This window comes from Zingiber officinale, chromosome 5B, assembly GCF_018446385.1.
Source record: "Zingiber officinale cultivar Zhangliang chromosome 5B, Zo_v1.1, whole genome shotgun sequence".
NCBI lineage: Eukaryota > Viridiplantae > Streptophyta > Magnoliopsida > Zingiberales > Zingiberaceae > Zingiber > Zingiber officinale.
This window is the reverse complement of record NC_055995.1, coordinates 72,385,477-72,397,709: the sequence shown is the minus strand read 5'-3', so window position 1 is coordinate 72,397,709 and position 12,233 is coordinate 72,385,477.

Here is a 12,233-nt window from a genome sequence, read left to right as displayed (position 1 = left end):
GAATACCTCCCTAAATCTCATCTAGGTAATATGCTGGTCGCCTATGATAGAGCGCATTCGCAGTGGTTATCTAGGTCTATCCCATCTCGCGGTGGTAGCTTCTCCCACTGGAGCAGGCCATGTAAAAGAATGTCCGCCCATAGTCTCAATCCGGACTGAGCTATGCCGGACCTCCCCGTGAATACTGAATCGGCTCTTCACCACTGCTAAAGCTAGGATCCAGCTCGCTGCCAGCGACTATGGTAGGGAATCCATTGGAACTAGGTAGAACCATTGGGTCCTATGGGTGGTACTTGAGGATAGGTCAAGAGGTACCATCGCTGTGAGTATAACAGGGGTGGGTACTGCTGGTGGAAGGAGCTGAGTAGGCATAAGTAGGGGCGGAGTGTCTGGTGGGTGGTACCGGATAAGGAGTAACAGTGCATCTGAGACCGGTGTGAGGTCATGCGGGCTGGCGAGTGCCGGGTATATCTGCGGGTACTACCGCCTGGGAGGTTGAATATCTTGATGGTGGTACCACTTGGTGGTGAGGTAGGTACCCTAAGCCTCGAGCTATCGGGTCCGATAAGCACCCTGCACAATGACCTAAGGAGTCTACCCGACGTGCACAGGCTCAACCCTAATAGACCTCTCCAAGACTCTCGCCTCAGAGAGTCTAACCGCCTCTACGTGGTCGCCCACGCCGCCCGGTCTTGCACGTGTAGGTGGCATATTTGTAAAGAAAATGTTAACCAGATATCACTACAGGTATAAGAACTGAAAAATTACCTAAATTACCTATTTGCCGTCTGGAGATATCCTGTCGCTGCTTAGCCCCAAATAGAACCTCGTCAAAATACCTCGGAATTCCGAAACGAGAAAATCGACGGAAATCCGGACAAATCCGAAAATACCCAGATAACTCGTAAACTCCAGAACACGAGAAACAAGTATCAGAAAGTTTGCTCTGATACCAAAAATAAATTGTCACGCCCCAGGTAGTCCCTGTCCGAAGAAATTTCGGCAGCATCTCCCCTGTACGGGTGACAATATGAAGCTCAGTATACATATATCAATACCTCGGCCACACTCGGCCGGAACAATACAGACAAATAGTAAAACAATCCACGCAGTTATATTCAATATTTCTACACAGATATAATATGAACAATCCATGCAGTTATATAAAGAAAAGATGATATAGAAATCAACGAAGATATACATACACATCCTACTCCACTACAACGAAGAAACGAAAATCCACGAAGTAATGAAATATTCGCAGCGGAAAACAAAAGTAGTAAACCCAATGTGCGTCATAAAGTCCACAATACAAAACCCACATCACAAGAATATAAGATGCAAAAACAAAACAGATCCCGACTACAGGCAAATCCTCGCGATAAAGAGGCTAGCGACTGGAATCTCTCCTGACGGCCTCAACCTGAAAAATAGTAACAACGGGGTGAGTTCAAAGAACTCAGCAGGTAACCCAATAGATATGTACAGCAACATATAACTACCTAATGCTCCCCTAAACCATGGAGACAAGGTCACTAAATACATCCTATATAATGTTATGAGCATAATCTGTATTGGAGACAAGTTCTAAAATGTGAATAATAAGAAACATAACTGAAATAAACTGTACTCACCTGCGAGGCTTGGGCGAATGACTGTGGACATACAGAGATAAAGATAGTCAGAACAAATAGCATGTATCCTGTATGCATGTCAATCATATCTGTCACCCAAGTGCATCATCTAATATGCAACAATTACAATAAATGCAATCAGCATATGATGCAATATAACATGGTCACCCCTGACGCCGTCAGTATCTCACACAATGGTGAGACCGCGTGGGTAGTATCGGACGTCGTCACTCACCTCAAGAGTGACCGAGTGGACGGGATGCTGGAGTACACCTATCCTCCTACCTCAAACATAGTGAGGGAGCGCAATGCTCTCAACTCCGATGACGGGGAGGGATCCCGGCTGCAACCCCGCTGTATCGTGCTACCCATGAGCACCCCGGCGGTGCACCACCGAGCAACCTTCCATACACACCCTGGGTGCTGTGCCACTACCCATGCAGTAGACACGTTGTGTGCAGGCCCTCATGTAGCCGGCCGACGAGTTCAACAATAATGGAGTCGTCAATCGCCCAGCATGCAATCATGCAATATGGTGCATGCGGCTACAGTATGTCATACCTGGACATATCCTCCTCCATATGTGTAGGTGCCAAAAGATAAACACATATATATCAAGGATAATAAACAGCATGAATCCAATATCACATATCCAACATATCTATCATCTAATCCAGTATAGAGGGAAGCACAATAAAAACATCTATCTCTAAGAACACAGATAAACATAGCCAGAAAGAAAAGCATGTCAGACTAATGTATAACAGTTATCAATAGAAGCATGTATCAGGTATCAACTAAACTACATCCAGGGGAAATGATAAACTACCAATCACTAATAACCGCCTACAGATATCAAATAAACTATAACCGGGGAAGTGATAATCTACCAATCACTAGTAATCATATATAAACTATACATATCATAAGACAATATCGAAAAGATAAGTCAAAGGGTATCCGCCTCAAATAGAAGGTACAGTATCATGCCCAATCCAACGTCGAGACGCCTATCTCGAATCAAAGTCCTGTATCAAACAATATATATATTTTATATAGCTAAATCCAAATGAATAGCTAAATAAAATCCCTAAAACTAAATTAGGGCAAAACCCTAATCACACAACCTCAATCTACATAATTAAATCTAATGGTTAATTAGGGTTAGTTACCTAATCCCTAATCACCAATTAGATTAGAAATCCAATCTTAGATTAAATCCAATAGTTGACTAGGGTTAAGTGTCTTAACCCTAATTATTCCATTAGATTAATCTAAGCAATTAAATCTAATCACAATCAACATAACCCTAATTCAAATCTACACATGATCAATAACTAATTACACTAATCATGTATCAATTCCTTGTTCCTTACCTCAATCCCAGCTACTGGAGAAAGTGCTGCCGGAACAAAGAAAACCTCACAGTAAACAGAACTCACTTCACTGATCGGATCAAGAGAAGAGATCAACAAGCAGATCACTGATCTCAAATCAAGCAATCCAAGACACCAATCAACCCTTCAAGCCTCTGCCCAACAACTCAATTGATCCCATCATCATCAACCGAAACCTAAATCAACCACGAGAAGATGAGGATCAAGGATAGAGTATCGGTAACAGAGAAGAAGACCTAAGCTTACCTCAATCGATTGTCTCCAGAAGGTATCACCCAAACCGATTCATCTTGAGGATACACGGATCATTCTGTGAACTGCTCAACAAGGAGGAAACGAAGGGTTAATCGATCGAAGATAATGCACACCAAGCCCTCCACCGTGCCCTAGCCACCTAGCCGTCGTCGCTTGTGCGCAAGAACCGGCCGAGGAAACAATTGCTCCTCGATGGCGTCGCCCGATCCAATCCGAGATGGATCACACTGTAAGTAGCACGATGAGAGCTAAGGGGAGGTCGATCGGTTGGGAGATGACACGAATCAAGCCTCCGTCGTGCCCTAGGTACCGTGCCGTCGACGTCTGGCCGCCGAATCCACCGAACAACAACCCTCGGCCGAAGATGACCTGAAGCCTGCTGGTTCCCGTTGAGCTCCGGTGACGTGCTCCTCTAACCTCGGCGCCGATTCGTCCATGAGAGGGGTAGCGAGAAGAAGAAGAGGGAAAGAAGGAGATCGGCTTTGGGACAGAGGGGAGATCGGGGAAAGGAGAGGAAGAACGGTTTCGGATCAGTGCTGGTTTGGGGATTTCGGCGTTTGGGAAAGAATAAGTATAAGTAAAGGAAAAGAATTTATAATTAAAAACTTTTCCTCACTTAAACGGGTATCCCCAAATAGGCTTTATCCGAACCCGAAATTGATCCCTTCAAAACCCGTCTTACGAGCTCTGAAAAATTCCCAGAAAATTTCTAAAAATTTCGGAAAAATTCTATAAGGCTATTTTATAAATAACCCTATTAATTAAATTTTCCGAGATCTCACAGGTAAGATCTAAATCATTGTTTGTGTAGGATGGTTATGCTAGAGGGGGGTGAATAGCGCTCGTGGCTATTTCGTTCGCTTAAAACAATTAAGTAAAAATACAGCGGAATAAGAAAGAAAAGAAAGAAAGACAATAACACAAACACCAAGAGTTACATTGTCACGATCCAGGTAATCCCTGCTAGAAGAAATTTTGGCAGCATCTCTCCTGTACGGGTGACAATATGAAGCTCCCTACAACCAATCCAGATACCTCAGCCAACACGGCCGAAACATATGTATAATAAAAATATAACAAACAAGGATCCACACAGTTTAATAGTAAATAAACTAAACTAATGCAATAATAAAGGAAACTCTCAAAAATCATAATCAACTACACCCATAAAACACAAATCCGATATCCTACTCAACTACACTCATAAAACACAAATCACCAGCATACATCCAAACGAAAATCCACCGATAATAAGAAAATGTACAAGATCCAAATACCAGAAGACACAAGTCTGAAACATAGTCCAACATAATAAGAAAACCAAAATGTGCGAACTCGTCACGACGCACAGTGGTGGGGGACTAGCGACTGGAACCTCCTGTATGCATGTCAAACAATGCATCCATCCAATATGCAGCATATAAAATGCAACAAACACAAGAAATAAATGCAAATAATGCATATGATGCCAACATCATGCCCTGGTCACCCCTGACGCTAGTCAGCCATCTCACACACGATGGTGAGACCGAGTGGGTAGGGCTGTGACAACCGTGCACTCTGCCATCACTAACCCTGATGAGTGACCGAGTGGGCGGGATGCTGTCGGAGTACACATATCCTCCTACCCCAAATCATAAGTGGGGGAGCTCAATGCTCTCATCTCCCTGAGATAATCCAGTGGAGGGGCCCCTGACGTGCTACCACGCTGCGTCATGCTACCCATGAGTGGACCAGTGGAGCACTGACAGAGCCAGCACTACACCCTGTCTAATATACTACTAACCCGTGAGTGGTGGTGTGTGCAGATCCATGTAACTAGCGATGCGCTCAACAATAATTGAGTCGACTATCGCGCAGTAATGCAATCATGTGAGATGATGCATGACACTAAGCATAGAAATATCCTGATCCTATCTATCTTCATAAAAACAAACATGTACTAAAATACATAGATCAAATAATATGATCTAGGTACACAGGTCAGGTATAATATCTAACCCGTCTGATATATCATAAAGCATGGCATGTCACTATCTCCATAACATACATAACAAACAGGACATGAACGCTAAACAAATAACAAACAAAACATGCTCGGAAACAAATAGCGACATGCCGATGCAGATATAAACATATTTAGTACTACTTGTTAAAATCTACTAAACATATCAACAAGACATATCAAAATAGATAAGTCAAGGTACCCGCCTCCAATAGAAAAGTCCAATCCGAAAGAGATCCCTCGTCAAGACACGGTCTCGAATCAAAGTCCTATACCAATCAATATATATTTTTATTTAGCTAAAATTCATAAGAATTTAAATAGCTAAATAAAATCCACAAGACTAAGTTAGGGAAAACCCTAATCCACACAATCTCAATCAATACACTCTAATTAAATCCCATGGTCAATTAGGGTTAGTTACCTTAACCCCAAACAAACCATTAGATAGAAATCCAAAACCTAAATCTAATTACACATGAATCTAAAACATGATCAACCACATGTTCCATTCTAAATTCATAGACCACATCAATTACAAAATGTATCAAGATCCCTACATCATACCTCAAGTTCAGCCCCTTCCTCCTATTTTTTCCACACAAAAAGGAACGTTGCTGTGGAAATGAGGTTGCAGCCGACACCAAAAAGTCCACAGAACAACCATTTCTGTTGGATTCCATCACTGAATAGAACAAGATGAGATCTAGCAAGAAGATCACAAATCAAACAATACTTGTTAACATCCTAATACCAAAACAATCTACGAATCTAGCCGAACAGAATAGGAAGGTCACAAGAAACTGATCCGAGATCAAACAAGATCCTCGAACCCCCAACCTTCTTGTCACTACCTTACCTTGTTTAGTCGCCTCCAGAGATCATCGCCAAATCTAGATTCTTGCCTCGGTGCTCTGAGCCCCACTCGACGTCGGTGATCTAGGGCACGGTGGCAACAATAGTGTGACCTCAATGAGGGAGAAGAAGAACCAAATCAAAAGCCTCCGCTCACCAATAGGGCAGAGGAGGATCGGCGGTGGAGACGACTAGGGCATTGGGCGATCGAAGTTAGCGTCGGGCAGTGAACCTAGGGTAGAGGGTGATCGACAGAAGAGAGGAAGAGTAGGCTCGGCTTCCTTGACTGAGGGCTTTGTACACAGGGAGAAATGGAAGGCGTGCTGGTTTGGGGAAGAAGAGGAAACGACACCGGCATCGATGGTTTTGGGAAGAGGAAGAAACGACGACGGGTTGAGTGAGGCGCGACGCGGGTTGGGGGAGGAAACGACGTTTAAGGGGAAAAAGAAAAAGAAAAGGAAATGTATTTATAAATAAAACATTTCCTCACTTAAACGTGTATCCTAAACAGCCTTTATCCGTACCCATAAATTTGTCCCCTCAAAATCTGGCGTACGAGCTTTGAAAAATTCCCAGAAAATTTCTAAAATTCTGAAAAATTCCCTTATTGTTATTTGCCCTTTTCAGTATTTTACATTCTCCCCCACTAATAAAAATTTAGTCCCCAAATTTCGTTATCTACCATCAGCAAGTACTAACAACAGATAAAGAGTATAAATACTGAATGATAAATTAATCCACATACCTCAAGTGAAAAGGTGGGGGTATCGAGCTCGGATCGTATCCTCGAGCTCCCAGGTAGCCTCCTCATCGGAATGATGCTGCCATCCGACTTTAACCAGTCGAATAGTCTTGTTCCGCAGCTGACGCTCCTTCTAGTCTAAAATTCATATCGGAACCTCCTTGTAAATGGCGTCAGGCTGAAGGGAAACTGGTATATTAGACAGCACATGAGTTGGGTCGGCTATATATCTCCTCAGCATAGATACATGAAATACGTCGTGCACGCCTGCTAGAGCCGGTGGTAGTGCCAGGCGATAAGAAATTGCTCCAATCCTCCCCATGATCTGGAAAGGGCCAATGTATCGTGGAGCTAGCTTACCTCTGAGGCCAAATATCTTCACCCCTTTCGTGGGTGAAACTCGCAGAAAACATGGCCGCTAGTAGAGAACTCCAAGGGTCTCCATCTCCAATAAGCATAACTCTTCTGGCGGTCCTGTACCTCTGACATCCTCCGTCTGATAGTACGGACCAACTCTGCCTCCTACTGAGCTCTATGAGGTCCCAACAGCTGGGTCTCCTCAACCTCATCCCAGAGGGTGGGTGTCCGACAAGGCCTACCATACAACGCTTCAAACGGTGCCATTTGGATAGCTAAATGAAAGTTGTTGTTGTAGGCGAACTCTACCAATGGCAAATGGTTCTCCCAACTGCCTCCAAAATCCACTACACAAGATCTCAGCAAGTCCTCTAGAGTCTGAATGGTCCGCTCTGACTATCCATCTGTCTGTGGATGGAAGACTATACTGAAAATGAGCTGAGTGCCCAAGGCCTACTGTAGACTTTGCCAGAAACGAGACGTGAACCGAGGGTCTCTATCCGAAATAATAGTCAAAGGAATACCATGTAATCTGATGATCTCCCAGTAATATAGATCTGCCAATCGATCCAAGGAATTAGTCTTCCAGATCGCTAAGAAGTGCGCGGATTTGGTTAATCGATCAACGATTACCCAAATCGTCATGGCCTCATCGTGTCCTAGGCAAACCCACCACAAAGTCCATGGTAATGTGTTCCCATTTCCACTCAGGAAAAGGAATCCGCTGAAGTAACCCTGCAGGTCTCTGGTGCTCAGCCTTCACCTGCTGATAGATAAGACATCTCGCTATAAATTCCGCGATGTCTTTCTTCATACCATTCCACTAGTAGGAACGTCTCAAATCTCAATACATACGGGTCCCACCTGGATGGCTCGCAAATCGAGAGCAATGATCCTCCTAAAGTAGCTCCTGTAAGACCGGGTAAGACTGAGATATGCATAATCTGCCTCAGAAGTATATAATACCCTCCTCATCATGTGTGAACTCGGTCTGCTGCCCGGAAGCTATCTGGCTGCCAATAAACTGCAAATGCTGATCACCGGCCTGGGCCTCTCGGATCCTCGTCCTGATCGACGATTGAGCAACCATGGTAACCAGAATACCCTGCTGTGTCTGTCCCTGCTCCTGAAGACCCAACTCAGAGAAACCCTGAACCAAGTCTGTGACTAAAACTCGGTGGCAAGACAAATTCCCTCTAGACTTCCTACTGAGTGCATCGGTAACCACATTAGCTTTTCCCGGGTGGTAGCTAATGGTACAATCGTAATCCTTCAGGAACTCCATCCATCTCCTCTGTCGGAGATTAAATTCCTTCTGGGTGAAAATATATTAGAGACTCTTTTGATCCGTAAGAATCTCAAAGGTAATGCCGTACAGATGATGTCGCCAAATCTTCAAAGCAAAGATGATGGCGGCTAGCTCCAAATCAAGTACTGGGTAGTTCTTCTCATGCTCCTTCAACTGACGAGAAGCATAGGAGACTACCATGCCGTGCTGCATTAGAATAACACCCAAACCCTGAAGAGATGCATCGGTATAGAATACGATCCGTCTTATCCGAAGGGTAAAACCAAAACTGGAGAAGACACTAATCTCCGCTTCAGCTCCTGGAAGCTGGTCTCGCAGTCCTCTTTCCAAGTGAACTTCATGCCTTTTCTGGTCAGGCGTGTCAGTGGCATAGTAATCTGGGAGAAACCCTCGACGAACCGTCTATAATATCCAGCTAGTCCCAGAAAACTACGGATCTCTTGAATTGATTTCGACTGCTCCCAACTGGTGACAACCTCGATCTTCTGAGGGTCTACTGAAATACCTCTGTTGGAGGCCACATGTCCCAGAAAATCGACTGAGGATAGCCAGAAAGCACACTTGCTGAACTTGGCATATAGCTGATGTCGTCGAAGAGTCTCCAAGACTATGCGAAGATGCTGTGCATGCTCCTCCTCGGAACTCGAGTAGATCAAAATGTCGTCATTGAAAACGACAACGAACTGATCTAGATACTCCAGAAAGATACAGTTCATCAAATCCATAAATACCGTTGGAACATTGGTAAGCCCAAATGGCATTACCAAAAACTCATAATGACCGTACCTGGTATGGAATGCTGTCTTCTGAATATCGGATTCCTTAACTCTCAGATGATGATATCCAAACCGCAGATCAATCTTAGAATACACTGAGGTACCTCTGAGCTGATCAAACAAATCCTCAATCCGCGGTAAGGAGTACTTATTTCTGATGGCCACTGCATTCAGCTGTTTGTAATCGATGCACAACCTCAGAGTACCATCTTTTTTCTTGACAAATAGTACTGGAGAACCCCACAGAGAAACACTAGGGTGAATAAATCCCCTATCCAATAACTCCTGGAGTTAGACCTTTAGCTCGTCCAACTCTTTGGGTTCCATACGATATGGAGCTTTCGATGCTGGCGCGGTCCTCGAAATCAGCTCAATAGGAAACTCCACTTGCCTTCGGGAAGGCAAGCCCGGTAGCTCATCTAGAAATACATTGGGATACTCTCGGACCACCGGAACATCTGAGAGCTGGGAACTACTGTTGTCGTCAGTATTAATCATAGACACAAGAAATCCCTAACAGCCATGTGATAGCAGCTTCTGAGCCTGAATCGCCGAAATGATCGATATACCATCGTCCCTGATGCTAGTGAAATCCCACGAGGGTTGGTTCGGAGGTCGGAAAGTGGCCACCCTCGTCTGACAATCAATTGTGGCATTATATGCAGACAACCAATCCATGCCAAGGATAATGTCGAACTCGACCATTTCCAGCACTAATAAATCAACCATAAGTATCATGTTTCCAAAATCTAACGGGAAAGCTCTGACCTCCTAAGTGATGTCCAATGTATCACCGGACGGTAGGGAGACGGTCAGTCGCCGCGGTCTACTAGTAGGTAGTCTACAAATCTGCCTTATAAAGGTACGGGATATAAAAGAATGTGAGCTACCAGTATCTATCAGCATATCAGCAGATAAGGCATAAATGGAAATCGTACTGCGGAAAACAGATCTGTAGGCTCGCTGCGCATCCTCTGTGGTGACCGCATGAATACATCCCGTCTCGGGTGGAGGAGAAGGTGGTAGCGCTACCAGCGGCTGCTGCATCTGGGCAGGAGCTTGCCACTGAGGTGGTGTTGGATACTGTGCTAGAGACGTCTGAGAGGGTTGCGACTGATACTGGACCGGCGGCTGGGGTTGTGACTGGTACTGAGCCAGTGGTTGTGGCTGCAGCTAGTACAGAACCAGTGGCTGAGGCTGCAGATACTGGACTAGGGGTTGGGGCTGCAACTGATATGGAGGTCCCACAACAGAACTTTATGGTACCATAAGGGCACTGGAGTGCTCCTGTCTATGCATGCCATATGCAACTACGACAAGGGGAGCTGTCCTTTGCTAACTATGCAAAGATTGGGTTCTTTGCCCTCGTCGCCGAGTCCCTGACTGACTGTGCTGTCCTCCATGAATATCAACCCCGGAAGCCGTGTGCTGAGCCTTCAATGAATAATCTCATCTCACGTGCCCAGGCTATTTGCAGTAATAGCAAATTGGCTGTCCCAAGGAGCAGGCTGAGGTGACATGGTCTCTAGACCCACATCTAGCACAGAGAATATCACTGGCGGGCTGTTTCTGGTTCTGCTGTGAAGATCGGAAACGTCCTGATGAAGACTCGCCAGACTTCTGAGGCTGGCTAGAAGCCCTCGAAGTACCCTGTCCTGACCGACTACGACCACTCTACTGCTGTCCGGTCGCTTGTGTCTGCTGGATCTGTCCTGATGTTTGACCCATCTGCTTCCTTTTCTTATCCGGATACACTCTCTGCTGAGCTGACTCTATCATCAAGACTCTGTCCAGTGTCTCTATGTAGGATGAACTCCCAAAATTGGCAAACTTTACTTGCAGATGTCCATCCAGTCCCTGAATAAACTGATACATACTGGAACTTCCTCAGCAACTAAATCTGGACAGAATTTGGCCAACTGGTTAAACTCAGCATTATACTCTATCACCAAATGGTTGTTCGGTCGTAGACTCAGAAAATCCTACCGGCGAGTCATCTGATAGGCCCGTGAAAAGTAGCGGCTCTCAAAAGCCTCTCTGAATTTGACCCAGGTGATGTTCTACTCGCCTATGATGGATTGCTGCGTAACCCTCCAGGTGTTGGCCTCATCCCATAAATGGAAAGCAGCTAGCTCTGCTTTCTCCCACTCGGAGCAAGCCATGTAGAAGAAGGTCCGCTCCATGGTCTCTATCCAGAACTGAGCCACACTCGGATCAGTCTCTCCTCGGAAGAGTATGAATCGACTCTGCCAGCGCTGGGATTTGGGCTCGTGCCACAACTATATCAGCGAGGTGAGTAGGGACGGTTGTAGGAACTGACGGAACCATTGGAATTGGTATAACAGGTGGTACCGCTGCATAGGCCAGGGGAAGCATCCCCGGTGCTGCTGCATAGGCTGGAGCAGGTGCCATTAGTGGCACCGTAGGGTCAGCATATGTGGATGCGGCTAGAGGTACGGTAGGTGGTGGTGCCAGAAATGGAGCAACCGGTACCGCTGGTGCGGGTGCTGGGTACACTGTAGGCACTGGGGGCTTGGGTGCCGCTGGTGCCGGGTACTCGATAGGTCCAGGTGGCGGTGGTGCCTGGTACGTCGTAGGCTCGACCGGAGCAGGTGCCGAATATGCCGCAGGTGGCATCGCTAGTGGTACTATGAATACCGTAGGAGTGGGTCCGACGGGTATGGTTGGGGTAGGTACCTCTGAAATCATCGGAGTCTGAGAACCCGATGCACCTGCAGTATCTTGAGTCTGTCCCTGACCGACAAGCTCAACCCCAGTAAAGGTCTCTGGCGACTCTGTCGCCAAGGACTCCAACGTCCTCTTACGTGGCCGTCCTGCACCACGTCTCGACACGGGAGCACGTGCACCTCACCTCATATCTGTTGAATTATAACACGCAAATA